General features: G+C 46.6%; 1 long non-coding RNA gene across 1 annotated transcript in view; it reads right to left on the reverse strand.

Moving 5' to 3' along the window:
* LOC121554022 overlaps nt 1-14,501 on the reverse strand; it is a 124,420-nt gene that overhangs the window by 45,704 nt on the left and 64,215 nt on the right. The gene's annotated exons all lie outside the window — the stretch shown is intronic.

Below are 14,501 nucleotides of genomic sequence, written 5' to 3' on the forward strand. Positions count from 1 at the left end.
CATGCACTCATACACAACCAAGCATACGCATGTGCATGCACACACACACACACACACACACACATATACATACACAGTGGTGTAGTGGAGTGTATACTCACTTCTTATTCCCCACGATGCATATCAAAGTAGCGTAGTGGTCTAGTGGAGGTATACACTGTTTCAATTAATAAGGTTGATGGAACAGATCAGAATGTTTAGCTCAAAATGTTGATTAATTATTTCTTCACATTTTAGGTGCAGCAAAGTGCACACGGCGGAGGACTATGCACGAATGTTCCAAAATGCAATTTGTGGGAAAAAACAAACACTATTCTAAAACGCACACTGCACATGCAAGCGATTTCATGGACAGAGATAGAAATATCTGTTCGAAATTTTGAAAGAGGGGAGATCTAAAGATGCAACAACTATCATGAGTTGCTAATATGACTATGATAATGCTTTTGGCTGCTAGACAACGAAAGAAAGTTAAAAGAAAAACAATAGAACAGGAGAACGCATGTGAGGAATTCTTTATAAAATAATTGCCTCCCCATTTCTATGGTGAGATTTTGGCTATAGGCTACTGAGAAGCAAGGCAAGACATGCCTCATATGAAGTAAAACGTCCAGGTTTCAAACAATTAAGGAACAGCAAAAATATAGTGATGCTAATGATAGACCTAACCGTCTTCTGGTAGATGGAAAGGCTTTCCCAAAAACCTTGTCAATTAAATGTTAACTAGCTACAAAGTACTCTATGTCTACCTGGCAGAATGATATCATGATTATTTGCATCAATCCAGTGGCCGTTTGTTTTGCAAACTCCATCTCCTGCTACAGAAACACTGATAACCAAACAACAGTGCTAGGTGCCTGCATACTTAAATTAAAGGGTAACTACACAAAATAATCAACATTTCTTAGATTTTTCCAGACCTCAAAAGTGGTCTCCTGATGTGGTTTAACCTAGGATCTGACCCTTTTTTTTCAATTTTTGCCTAAAATGACATACCCAAATCGAACTGCCTGTAGCTCAGGACCTGAAGCAAGGATAGGCATATTCTTGATACCATTTGAAAGCAAACACTTTGATGTTTGTGGAAATGTGAAATGAATGTAGGAGAATTTAACACATTAGATCTGGTAAAAGATAGTAAAAAAAAAAAACATGCGTTTTCTATAATTTTATTTATTCCATCATCTTTGAAATGCAAGAGAAAGGCCACAATATAATATTGAAGTTTAGGCGCAGGATTTTGGCCACTATATGGCAGCAGTGTGTGTGCAAAGTTTCAGATTGATCCAGTGAAGCATTGCAATACTGGACTATTTTATATCAAGTCTGCACAAATGTGCCGAATTGGTCAATTGATACATTTTAAATTACATAACTATAGAGAACATACAAAAATGATATGGAAATACAAAATGTAAGTTTACACACTCCCAAGAATGTCATACATTTGTATTTGCATTTATTAGGGATCCCCATTAGCTGCTGCCAAGGCAGAAGCTACTCTTCCTGGGGTTCAAACATATATACAGTGGGGGAAAAAAGTTTTTAGTCAGCCACCAATTGTGCAAGTTCTCCCACTTAAAAAGATGAGAGAGGACTGTAATTTTCATCATAGGTACACGTCAACTATGACAGACAAATTGAGATTTTCTTTCTCCAGAAAATCACATTATAGGATTTTTAATGAATTTATTTGCAAATCATGGTGGAAAATAAGTATTTGGTCACCTAAAAACAAGCAAGATTTCTGACTCTCACAGACCTGTAACTTCTCCTTTAAGAGGCTCCTCTGTCCTCCACTCGTTACCTGTATTAATGGCACCTGTTTGAACTTGTTATCAGTATAAAATACACCTGTCCACAACCTCAAACAGTCACACTCCAAACTCCACTATGGCCAAGACCAAAGAGCTGTCAAAGGACACCAGAAACAAAATTGTAGACCTGCACCAGGCTGGGAAGACTGAATCTGCAATAGGTAAGCAGCTTGGTTTGAAGAAATCAACTGTGGGAGCAATTATTAGGAAATGGAAGACATACAAGACCACTGATAATCTCCCTCGATCTGGGGCTCCACGCAAGATCTCACCCTGTGGGGTCAAAATGATCACAAGAACGGTGAGCAAAAATCCCAGAACCACAAGGGGGGACCTAGTGAATGATCTGCAGAGAGCTGGGACCAAAGTAACAAAGCCTACCATCAGTAACACACTACGCCGCCAGGGACTCAAAACCTGCAGTGCAAGACGTGTCCCCCTGCTTAAGCCAGTACATGTCCAGGCCCGTCTGAAGTTTGCTAGAGTGCATTTGGATGATCCAGAAGAGGATTGGGAGAATGTCATATGGTCAGATGAAACCAAAATAGAACTTTTTGGTAAAAACTTAACTCGTCGTGTTTGGAGGACAAAGAATGCTGAGTTGCATCCAAAGAACACCATACCTACTGTGAAGCATGGGGGTGGAAACATCATGCTTTGGGGCTGTTTTTCTGCAAAGGGACCAGGACGACTGATCCGTGTAAAGGAAAGAATGAATGGGGCCATGTATCGTGAGATTTTGAGTGAAAACCTCCTTCCATCAGCAAGGGCATTGAAGATGAAACGTGGCTGGGTCTTTCAGCATGACAATGATCCCAAACACACCGCCCGGGCAACGAAGGAGTGGCTTTGTAAGAAGCATTTCAAGGTCCTGGAGTGGCCTAGCCAGTCTCCAGATCTCAACCCCATAGAAAATCTTTGGAGGGAGTTGAAAGTCTGTGTTGCCCAGCGACAGCCCCAAAACATCACTGCTCTAGAGGAGATCTGCATGGAGGAATGGGCCAAAATACCAGCAACAGTGTGTGAAAACCTTGTGAAGACTTACAGAAAACGTTTGACCTGTGTCATTGCCAACAAAGGGTATATAACAAAGTATTGAGAAACTTTTGTTATTGACCAAATACTTATTTTCCACCATAATTTGCAAATAAATTCATAAAAAATCCTACAATGTGATTTTCTGGATTTTTTTTCCTCATTTTGTCTGTCATAGTTGACGTGTACCTATGATGAAAATTACAGGCCTCTCTCATCTTTTTAAGTGGGAGAACTTGCACAATTGGTGGCTGACTAAATATTTTTTTCCCCCACTGTACATGATGGATCATTAGCTTATACACTAACTTTCACACATCTAGATGGCCGGGCGGTGTCACGAATTCCGCCGAGGCTGCTCCTCCTCCTTGTTCGGGCAGGCTTCGGCGTTCGTCGTCCCCGGAGTACTAGCTGCCACCGTTTGATGTTATCTATGTTTGTTTGGTTTTGTCTGATTAGAGCACCTGTTCCATATCACGTATTGATTATGTCACCTATAAGTTTCCTTTGGTTTTGTTTGTAGTTGTGTGTCGTTGTACGCCTGTCTGTTGGTGTAGGTTATTTGTTTTCTTATGGTAAGTGCTGTTCGCACTTTACGCACTGTTTTGCGTATTCGCTCGCCTCCTGTTTATGAGGCCCGTTGGATTTGTATTGTGCTCCTGTGACTATTAAAGTCGGATCGACTAAGCTTCTGTGTCCTGCGCCTGACTCCAACACCGCATCCACATCAGCCTGTTGACAGAACGACACACCATACATGGAGTCAGCAGGAGCAGCGGCGGCGACCGAGTCGCTGGAGGATCGGGTCAGCTGCCAGGACGCCATGATCCAGCAACTCGGCTCCGCCATGCAGGAGGTAATGAACACCCTGCGCCGATGGGAGAGGGGAGGCGTGCCCACACCTCCTCCTACATTACCACCACCATCGGCCAGCCCCACCAGACCAGCTCCGGAATCCAGTGGGATTCGGCTCTCGCTCCCGAGGGCGTAAGATGGCACCGCAGCCGGGTGTCAGGGCGCTAGCGGCGGATGCGGGGTGGAATGAGAGGGCCCTCATCGATCACTATCGGTGTAGCCTGCGTGAGGACGTTCGTCGAGAGCTGGCCTGCAGGGACACCAATCGGTCCTTCGACCAGCTAGTGGACATGTCCATCCGTCTGGATACCCTGCTGGCCACCCGCGGACGTCCCGAGATGGGGCCGTCCATTCCATCCCCCAGCACCTCCGAGCCGAGCCCGATGGAGCTCGGGGGTGCTGGCGCAAGAGAGAGTAGGAGAGAGAACCCGAGGGGGGCTGTCCCCTGCACCAGCTGTGGCCGTGGAGGACACACTGCGGCTAGGTGCTGGGGAGGGTCTCCGAGGAATCGAGGCAACAGGTCGCGCACTGGGGAGTCATTTCAGGTGAGTAGGCGCCCCACTCACCCAGAGCTCTCTGTTGTTCACTTGTGTATACCTGTGGTATTTCCTCAGGTTGCAATTCATTCCCAGCATAAGGCGCTAGTCGATTCAGGCGCAGCTGGGAATTTTATTGATCGGAAATGTTGTTCTAAGTTAGGGATTCCCCTCCTGCCCGTTGATGCACCCTTTCCTGTCCATGCCCTAGATAGCCGCCCGTTGGGATCTGGGTTGATTAGGGAGGTCACAGCGCCACTAAAGATGAAGACGCAGGGGGGTCATGAGGAGATTATTCAGTTGTACCTCATTGACTCTCCTGCGTATCCCGTGGTGCTGGGGCTTCCTTGGTTAATCACCCATGACCCCACCATTTCGTGGCAACAGAGGGCTCTCAAGGAATGGTCTGGCCAGTGTGTTGGGCGATGTTTAGGTGTTTCCGTTGGGGCGACCACAGTGGAGAGTCCGAACCAAGTGCCCGCAATGCACATTCCCCCTGAGTATGAGGATTTGGCACTCGTGTTCAGCAAGACGAGGGCGACGCGATTGCCACCTCATAGACAGGGAGATTGTGCAATAAACCTCCAGACAAGAGGAGACGGCGGCTATGGAAACATACATAGCGGAGTCCCTGAGACAGGGATACATACGGCCCTCCACTTCCCCTGCGTCCTCGAGTTTCTTTTTTGTGAAGAAGAAGGACGGAGGTTTGCGCCCGTGTATTGATTATCGTAGTCTCAATCAGATTACTGTGAAATACAGTTACCCTCTACCTCTGATTGCGAGTATGACTGAATCATTACGCGGAGCGCGTTTCTTCACAAAACTGGATCTCAGGAGCGCTTATAACTTGGTGCGCATTAGGGAGGGGGATGAATGGAAGACGGCATTTAGTACCACCTCAGGTCATTATGAGTATCTTGTCATGCCATACGGGTTAATGAATGCTCCTTCAGTCTTCCAATCATTTGTGGACGAGATCTTCCGGGACCTGCATGAGCAGGGAGTGGTAGTGTACATTGACGACATCCTAGTGTACTCTGCTACACGAGCCGAGCATGTAGCCCTGGTGCGCCGAGTGTTGGGTAGGCTGTTGGAGCATGACTTGTATGTCAAGGCAGAGAAATGTCTGTTTTTCCAGGAGTCCATCTCCTTCTTGGGTCATCGGTTGTCCGCGTCAGGGGTGAAGATGGAGATTGACCGGGTGTCAGCCGTGCGTAACTGGCAAACCCCAACCACTGTTAAAGAGGTGCAGCAGTTTTTGGGTTTTGCCAATTACTACCGGAGGTTTATCTGGGGTTTTGGACAGGTAGCAGCTCCCATTACTTCCCTGCTGAAGGGGGGCCCGGTGCGTTTGCAGTGGTCGGCTGAAGCGGACAGGGCGTTTCGTAAACTGAAGGACCTGTTCACTTCGGCTCCGGTGCTGGCGCACCCGGACCCCACTTTAGCGTTCAGGTAGAGGTGGACGCGTCAGAGGCCGGTATTGGGGCAGTACTATCGCAGCGCTCCGGCACGCCTCCTAAGCTCCGTCCCTGCGCTTTTTATTCTAAGAAGCTCAGCCCGGCGGAGCGTAATTATGACGTAGGGGACAGGGAGCTGTTAGCCGTGGTTCAAGCCCTTAAGGTGTGGAGGCATTGGCTTGAGGGGGCTCAACACCCTTTTCTCATTCTGACTGACCATCGCAACCTGGAGTACATCCGGGCAGCGAGGAGATTGAACCCTCGTCAGGCTAGGTGGAACATGTTCCTGACCCGGTTCGTTTTTAAGATCACTTACATCCCAGGGTCCCAGAACGGTAAGGCAGACGCCCTGTCCCGGCGGTATGACACAGAGGAGAGGTCCATTGAGCCCACTCCCATACTGCCGGAGTCTTGTCTGGTGGCACCGGTGGTATGGGAGGTCGATGCGGAAATTGAGCGGGCGTTACGCACCGACCCTACTCCCCCAGAGTGTCCAGTGGGTCGGACGTACGTGCCGCTCGAGGTCCGTGATCGTCTCATCTATTGGGCTCATACGTCACCCTCCTCTGGACATCCAGGTATTGGCCGGACAGTGCACTGCCTTAGTGTTAAGTACTGGTGGCCAACATTGGCTAGGGATGTGAGGGTTTATGTCTCCTCCTGCTCGGTGTGCGCTCAGTGTAAGGCGCCTAGACACCTGCCCAGGGGGAAGTTACAACCTCTGCCCGTTCCACAACGGCCGTCGTCTCACCTCTCGGTGGACTTTGTCACGGACCTTCCCCCCTCTTAGGGGAATACCACTATTCTGGTCGTTGTGGATTGGTTCTCTAAGGCCTGTCGTCTCATTCCAATGCCGGGTCTCCCTACTGCCCTACAGACCGCTGAGGCTTTGTTCATCCACGTCTTCCGGCACTACGGGGTTCCCGAGGATATAGTGTCTGATCGGGGTCCCCAATTCACCTCTAGAGTCTGGAGGGCGTTCATGGAACGCTTGGGGGTCTCGGTTAGCCTTACCTCGGGTTACCACCCTGAGAGTAATGGGCAGGTGGAGAGAGTGAACCAGGATGTGGGTCGGTTTCTGAGATCCTATTGACAGGGCCGGCCGGAGGAGTGGTCGGGGTATATCCCCTGGGCAGAGACGGCTCAGAACTCTCTCCGCCACTCCTCAACTAACCTGACCCCTTTTCAGTGTGTGTTAGGTTATCAGCCGGTTCTGGCACCATGGCATCAGAGCCAGATCGAGGCTCCTGCGGTGGATGAGTGGTTTCAGCGCTCGGAGGAAACGTGGAACGCTGCCCACGTACATCTGCAGCGGGCCATCCACAGGCAGAAGGCGAGCGCCGACCTCCACCGCAGTGACGGTCCAGTCTACGCCCCTGGAGATCGAGTCTGGCTCTCGACTCGAAACCTGCCCCTTCGCCTGCCCTGCCGGAAGCTTGGCCGGCGGTTTGTGGGGCCATTTAAAGTCCTGAGGAGATTGAATGAGGTGTGTTACAGGTTGCAACTGCCTAATGACTATCGCATTAACCCCTCATTCCATGTGTCTCTCCTCAGGCCGGTGGTAGCTGGTCCACTCCAGGAGAGTGAGATAAGAGAGACCCCTCCGCCCCCACTGGACATCGAGGGGGCGGAGGCGTACTCAGTCCGGTCCATCGTGGATTCGAGACGTCGGATGGGGGGTCTACAATATCTCGTGGAGTGGGAGGGGTACGGTCCGGAGGAACGGTGCTGGGTGCCTAGGAGGGACATTCTAGATCCATCCCTCCTGACTGAGTTCCATCGTAGTCATCCTATGCGCCCTGCTCCACGTCCTCCTGGCCGTCCCCGAGGCCGGGGTCGGCGCACGGCTGGAGCCGCGCGTCAAGGGGGGGGGGGGTACTGTCACGAATTCCGCCGAGGCTGCTCCTCCTCCTTGTTCGGGCAGGCTTCGGCGTTCGTCGTCCCCGGAGTACTAGCTGCCACCGTTTGATGTTATCTATGTTTGTTTGGTTTTGTCTGATTAGAGCACCTGTTCCATATCACGTATTGATTATGTCACCTATAAGTTTCCTTTGGTTTTGTTTGTAGTTGTGTGTCGTTGTACGCCTGTCTGTTGGTGTAGGTTATTTGTTTTCTTATGGTTAGTGCTGTTCGCACTTTACGCACTGTTTTGCGTATTCGCTCGCATCCTGTTTATGAGGCCCGTTGGATTTGTATTGTGCTCCTGTGACTATTAAAGTCGGATCGACTAAGCTTCTGTGTCCTGCGCCTGACTCCAACACCGCATCCACATCAGCCTTTTGACAGGCGGGGTGGGTGTGGAGCCAGTGACAGCAGGAGTTCAAACTGTAGAACCCAGTTCCTACATTTGAATATAAAAATTGATTTTATCAAACAAAGCTATGCTACATTTTATCTCTGGGACCCTTAGGATGACAAATCAGTGCACTATTACTGAATGTAAGTACATTATTTACCTTAAATAATAAAAATAAATAATATGCCATTTAGCAGATTTAGAGATGAATGTATCAAACCAGTTGCCATTATACATTTTTTGCTCAAACAATAGCATGGTATTATTTCACTGTAATAGCTACTGTAAATTGGACAGTGCAGTTAGATTAACAAGAATTTAAGCTTTCTGCACATATAAAACATGTCTATGTCCTGGAAAGTTTTCTGTTACATACAACAGTCATGCTAATCATATTAGCGCACGTTAGCTCAACCGTCTCGTATATGGGAAACCGATCCCATAGAGGTTAAGCATTGTTATGGACTTGGAACATCCAATTTGTTGATTTTCTACTAAAAAAGTTTGACAGAGCGAAAACCTGATAAAAAAATTAAAAGATCTGAAACCTGCTAATTTCTGACTCAGTTGACAGCCTAATTTATCTGTTCCAATAGTAGGCCTACTATTAGCCTACTGCACAGTACAGCTTGGGTTGGCCTGACTGTGAAAGACAAATATGGGATTTATCATCTTAAGTCATTCAGAGTGTCACTGTTTCTCATAGAATGTTTCACACAGGGCGCCTTTCCTTCGCTGGGTGGGCCGTTTGGGAAGTTTCTGGCAAAATTAGAGTATACCCACTTCTCCAGGCACAACTACACCACTGCATATACACACACACACCACACAGTGGAAATAAATACTGGATGGATATGGGCTTTGAGTGGAACTTGAGTGACCTTAATGTAAGATAGGAACAAAACGCCAATCTCCATCCATCCCTCCTTCCCTATCTGTATCCTCCACCTCTCCCTTTCTCTCTCCTTCCCTCATTCTCCATCTCCCTCTAAATCTGCCTTTCCCTCTCTCTACCTCCCAAGCTCCCTCTCTCCCTCCATTTCTGCCTCTCCTCCCTTTCCTCAAACAAGCTATAGATTTACATTTTCTTTGGGGTGTTGGCATTACATGTTCAGTGTATGAATGGAGACGCTTGTCACAAGGACACACACACACACATAAGAACACACACCTCTCACTGCTGTGCTAATGAGGTTGTTATTTGCTAGGCAGGACACTCCTTCAGTGGGGAACATCTGCAGCTGACAAAGGCAACAAGGCCGTGGCACCAGACTTAATGGCTAAACATGAACAAACAGAAGGCTTCTCTCTCACATTCATTAGTACTGAATAGAATGAATCCCAGCTTATTTTTGTTGTCGTATTCTGCATGATATTGTCTTTAGATCAGGTTTTTAATCACCTCCTCAGCACTCAAAGAAACCCATTCGCCTACACCCCCACACACACACACACACACACACACACACACACACACACACACACACACACACACACACACACACACACACACAATACACACAATACACACACACACAATACACACACACAATACACACACAACACACATGGTAAATGAGATCAGCTAATGAAGCTGTTGTGGTTGCCGTGTTGGGGGTTAACCCTAACAGGGACTGACAGACAGACAGACAGATGTCTCACTCTGCTGGCTTTAGAAGGTAAGTTAAAGCAAACAAGGCATGTAATGTGATTTAGATATAATGCTTCCAGGTCAGGGGTCAGGGCTAGACTGCTGAGCAGTGGGAGAGCAGCTGACAGGCGTGTAACTAACCATGACGGATAGGTATTCAATGGACTGCCTACCTAGACACACTGACAGATATTGTGTGTGTGTGTGTGTGTGTGTGTGTGCATGTCTGTGCATGCAAGCCTTGTCAAATCAAAGTTTATTCAAAGTTTATTTGTCGCATTCAAAGGTTAGCAGATGTTAAAGCAGGTGCAGGGAAATGCTTGTAGCAATTAATGTAAGAAATAACACAAAAAAAGCTAAATGTGCCTGTGTGTATGTGTGTGTGTACGTGTGTGAGTGTGTGTATGTGTGTGTTTGTCTGTTCCTCCATTCATTCTAGGATCAACTCCACCTACTAACCCATGTCAAATCACAACTCAACAATGGATTGACTGATGAGAAAAAGATGGGGTGTAATTCTATGGGATTATAATGATGACAGAACTACGGGAGTTTGTATTTTGAATTTCGTGGTCATTCATTGAGATTCGTGGTTGCAAGTACGATTCGCAAATGTGTAATTTAATTTCGCAAGCTTGTATCATGATATGTGAAAGATTTAACAACAGTTGCAAACCTGTAACTTGACATTTGAATACATTCAAGAAGATTTGCAAGTATAATTTATTTGAATTTTTACGAGGATTAATATTTTGAATCTGCGCGTGCTCTGAGTTCTGTCACTGTTGTCACATTAGCAAGAGATTCGTCAACTTTTGTAGGTTTGTAGACAGAGATTCGCAAGTAAAAATGTGATTTGCGCTCTGGGGGCAGGACCTTTTACTCCTGACCAATCAATTCCCTCTGCCAAAACCACAGCCGCCTAACCATTGACTGGATTGTTCCATCAATCAAATCTCAGGAAGTAGCTACCCACATTAGCAAGAGAGGATGAGGTAAATAAAACCAAGACGATCTACTTGAAAGTAATCGTCTCTTTTATCTGTGTTCATAGATTTTGTTGTTGTTGTGAAAAGGCATGACAGTAGGTTGCTTATCATGTGAAATATAATGGTACATTACAGACAAACTCCAGACCAGCCATTACATTGACAGATGCTATTTTGTTAGCTAGCTGGCCTCTGACATTCATCCTAGCTTTACTATCAACTGGCTAGCTAGCTTAATCAGGCAGCTTTAGATGCAAGGTGAAAACAAATATATTTGCTAGTTAACCTACTGATTGAAAAACTGAAATCCGCTCTACCTAATTTCTACCAGCATGTTAAATGTGCAACCAGAGGAAAAAAAACTCTAGACCACCTTTACCCCACACACAGAGACGCATGCAAAGCTCTCCCTCGCCCTCCATTTGGCAAATCTGACCATAACTCTATCCTCCTGATTCCTGCTTATAAGCAAAAACTAAAGCAGGAAGCACCAGTGACTCGGTTAATAAAAAAGTGGTCAGATGACGCAGATGCTAAGGTACAGGACTGTTTTGCTAGCACAGACTGGAATATGTTCCGGGATTCTTCAGATAGCATTGAGGAGTACGCCACATCAGTCACTGCCTTCATCAATAAGTGCATCGATGACGTCGTCCCTACAGTGACCGTACGTACATACCCCAACATCCGCACTGAGCTAAAGGCTAGAGCTGCCGCTTTCAAGGAGTGGGACTCTAACCCGGACGCTTATAAAAATCCTGCTATGCCCTCCAACGAACCATCAAACAGGCAAAGAGTCAATACAGGACTAAGATTGAATCGTACTACACCGGCTCTGACGCTCGTCGGATGTGGCAGGGCTTGAAAACTATTACAGACTACAAAGGGAAGCACAGCCGCGAGCTGACCAGTGACACAAGCCTACCAGACGAGCTAAATCACTTCTATGCTCGCTTCGAGGCAAGCAACACTGAAGCATGCATGAGAGCACCAGCTGTTTCGGATGACTATGTGATCACGCTCTCTGTAGCCGATGTGAGTAAGACTTTTAAGCAGGTCAACATTCACAAGGCCACAGGGCCAGACGGATTACCAGGACGTGTACTCTGAGCATGTGCTGACCAACTGGCAAGTGTCTTCACTGACATTTTCAACATGTCCCTGACTGAGTCTGTAATACCAACATGTTTCAAGCAGACCACCATAGTCCCTGAGCCCAAGGACACTAAGATAACCTGCCTAAATGACTACCGACCCGTAGCACTCACGTCTGTAGCCATGAAGTGCTTTGAAAGGCTGGTCATGGCTCACATCAACACCATTATCCCAGAAACCCTAGACCCACTCCAATTTGCATACCACCCCAACAGATCCACAGATGATGCAATCTCTATTGCACTCCACACTGCCCTTTCCCACCTGGACAAGAGGAACACCTACATGAGAATGCTATTAATTGACTACAGCTCAGCGTTCAACACCATAGTGCCCTCAAAGCTCATCACTAAGCTAAGGATCCTGGGACTAAACACCTCCCTCTGCAACTGGATCCTGGACTTCCTGACGGGCCGCCCCCAGGTGGTAAGGGTAGGTAACAACACATCTGCCACGCTGATCCTCAACACGGGGGCCCCTCAGGGGTGCGTTCTCAGTTAACGTGTGGTGCCAGGATAACAACCTCTCCCTCAACGTGATCAAGACAAAGGAGAAAAAACATAGGACTGAGCACGTCTCCATTCTCATCGACGGGGCTGTAGTGGAACAGGTTGAGAGCTTCAAGTTCCTTGGTGTCCACATCACCAACGAACTATCATGGTCCAAACACACCAAGACAGTCGTGAAGAGGGCATGACAAAGCCTATTCCCCCTCAGGAGACTGAAAACATTTGGCATGGGTCCTCAGATCCTGAAAAAGTTATACAGCTGCACCATCGAGAGCATTCTGACTGGTTGCATCACCGCCTGGTATGGCAACTGCTCGGCCTCCGACCGCAAGGCACTACAGAGGGTAGTGCGTACGGCCCAGTACATCACTGGGGCCAAGCTTCCTGCCATCCAAGACCTCTATACAAGGCGGTGTCAGAGGAAGGCCCTCAAAATTGTCAAAGACTCCAGCCACCCTAGTCATAGACTGTTCTCTCTGCTACCGCATGGCAAGCGGTACCGGAGCGCCAAGTCTAGGTCCAGAAGGCTTCTCAACAGCTTCTACCCCCAAGCCATAAGACTCCTGAACAGCTAATCATGGCTACCCGGACAATTTGTACTGCCCCCCCACCCCCACCCCGTCCCCCTTTTTTACTCTGCTGCTACTATGTTTATTATTTAAGCATGGTCACTTTAACTCTACCCACATGTACATATTACCTCAATTACCTCGACTAGCCGGTGCCCCCGCACATTGACTCTGCACCGGTACCCCCCTGTATATAGACTCCCTATGGTTATTTTATTTTACTGCTGCTCTTTAGTTATTTGCTTTTATTGTTTTTGCTTAACACTTTTTTAAATTTGTTTTACTCTGCATTGTTGGTTAAGGGCTTGTAAGTAAGCATTTCACTGTAATGTCTACACCTGTTGTATTCGGCGCATGTGGCAAATACCATTTTATTTGATTTTATTTGATTATGAATGCCGTTAGCTAGCTACATAGCTAGCTAAATTGAAACTGATGGTGGAAAGCTAGCTAGCTAGCTAACTCCCACCATCATCACTGCAGTGTAGGTAATGTTTGCTAGGTTTCTATATATTTGCTTGCTATATTTTAAAGACTTGTTACTTACTTTTGAACACTTGTCAAACTACTTCATTCCACTGCCGGTTTATTGATTAATTGGTGACTGAAAAAGTTGCCAAGAAAAATGCCCCTCCCAATTTCACTGCAAATAGACTATTAGGCTGGTTGGGTATAATTTGGCTGATGTGAACATTTACATGAATGTTTAATTAGCCTAGTTAGCCAAGTTACTGATTGATTAGGCTTATTGTTATTCATGTTTTTGTTGTTATTGCATTTCAAGTGGAGAGGAAGTAAGATCACTAGAAAGCAGCATGCTGCCATACCACCACAGGACCATAGAGGTATTAGAGTCAATGCATATGAACTGGATATTGTATTTGAATTGCCCATTTATAACAAAATGGTCAGATCGTTCAGCAACATGTGCAGTAAATGCTAACATGGCTTTGGTGGTGAAACTTACATAATATATTTATTGTCATCTCCCTATCGGGCCACCGGATGCTGTGACAAGGGCTTGGATGGTGACACACATCTGCTTCAAGCTGCCTGCCTGAATACTGGGGCCTTCAGTGGTACCTTCCCTTTGATTACAGCAAGAGTCTCCTTATCTCTGTCTCGTAGCCATTTAACATGTAGTGTATGTAACCACTCAAATTCATACAAACTTCTACGAACACAAGAACTGACTTATATTCACTTGTCCCTGGCTGCCTTTAGACAGGCAGCCTATTTCTAATCTTTTTTTCACTAATTGGTCTTCTGACAAATCACATCAGATCTTTTCACATCAGCTCTTTTTCAGAGCTGACCTGATTGGTCAAAAGACCAATTAGTGAAAAAAAGAGCAGACTTGAGCTGCCTATCTAAACACAGCCTATTTGTCCTATTCTTCAGTCTTGTCTGGGATATATATTTTTGTTGGCACACCTATGTGATGTCCTTTATACATTAATACAAATGTATTCACCCTGGATATGAGACTTGCATTGATCTTAGCCCTTAAGAATCATAAGCTCTAAGTGTTGTCTTGATGGATAAAGTCTGCATGTTGCCAGATGTTTAAGTTACCATAGTAGCTAGTACAACTAGAACAGGGTAAGAAACAGTTATTGTTTTGTAAAC

Source organism: Coregonus clupeaformis, chromosome 23 (genome assembly GCF_020615455.1).
Source record: "Coregonus clupeaformis isolate EN_2021a chromosome 23, ASM2061545v1, whole genome shotgun sequence".
In the NCBI taxonomy this organism is placed as follows: Eukaryota; Metazoa; Chordata; class Actinopteri; order Salmoniformes; family Salmonidae; genus Coregonus; species Coregonus clupeaformis.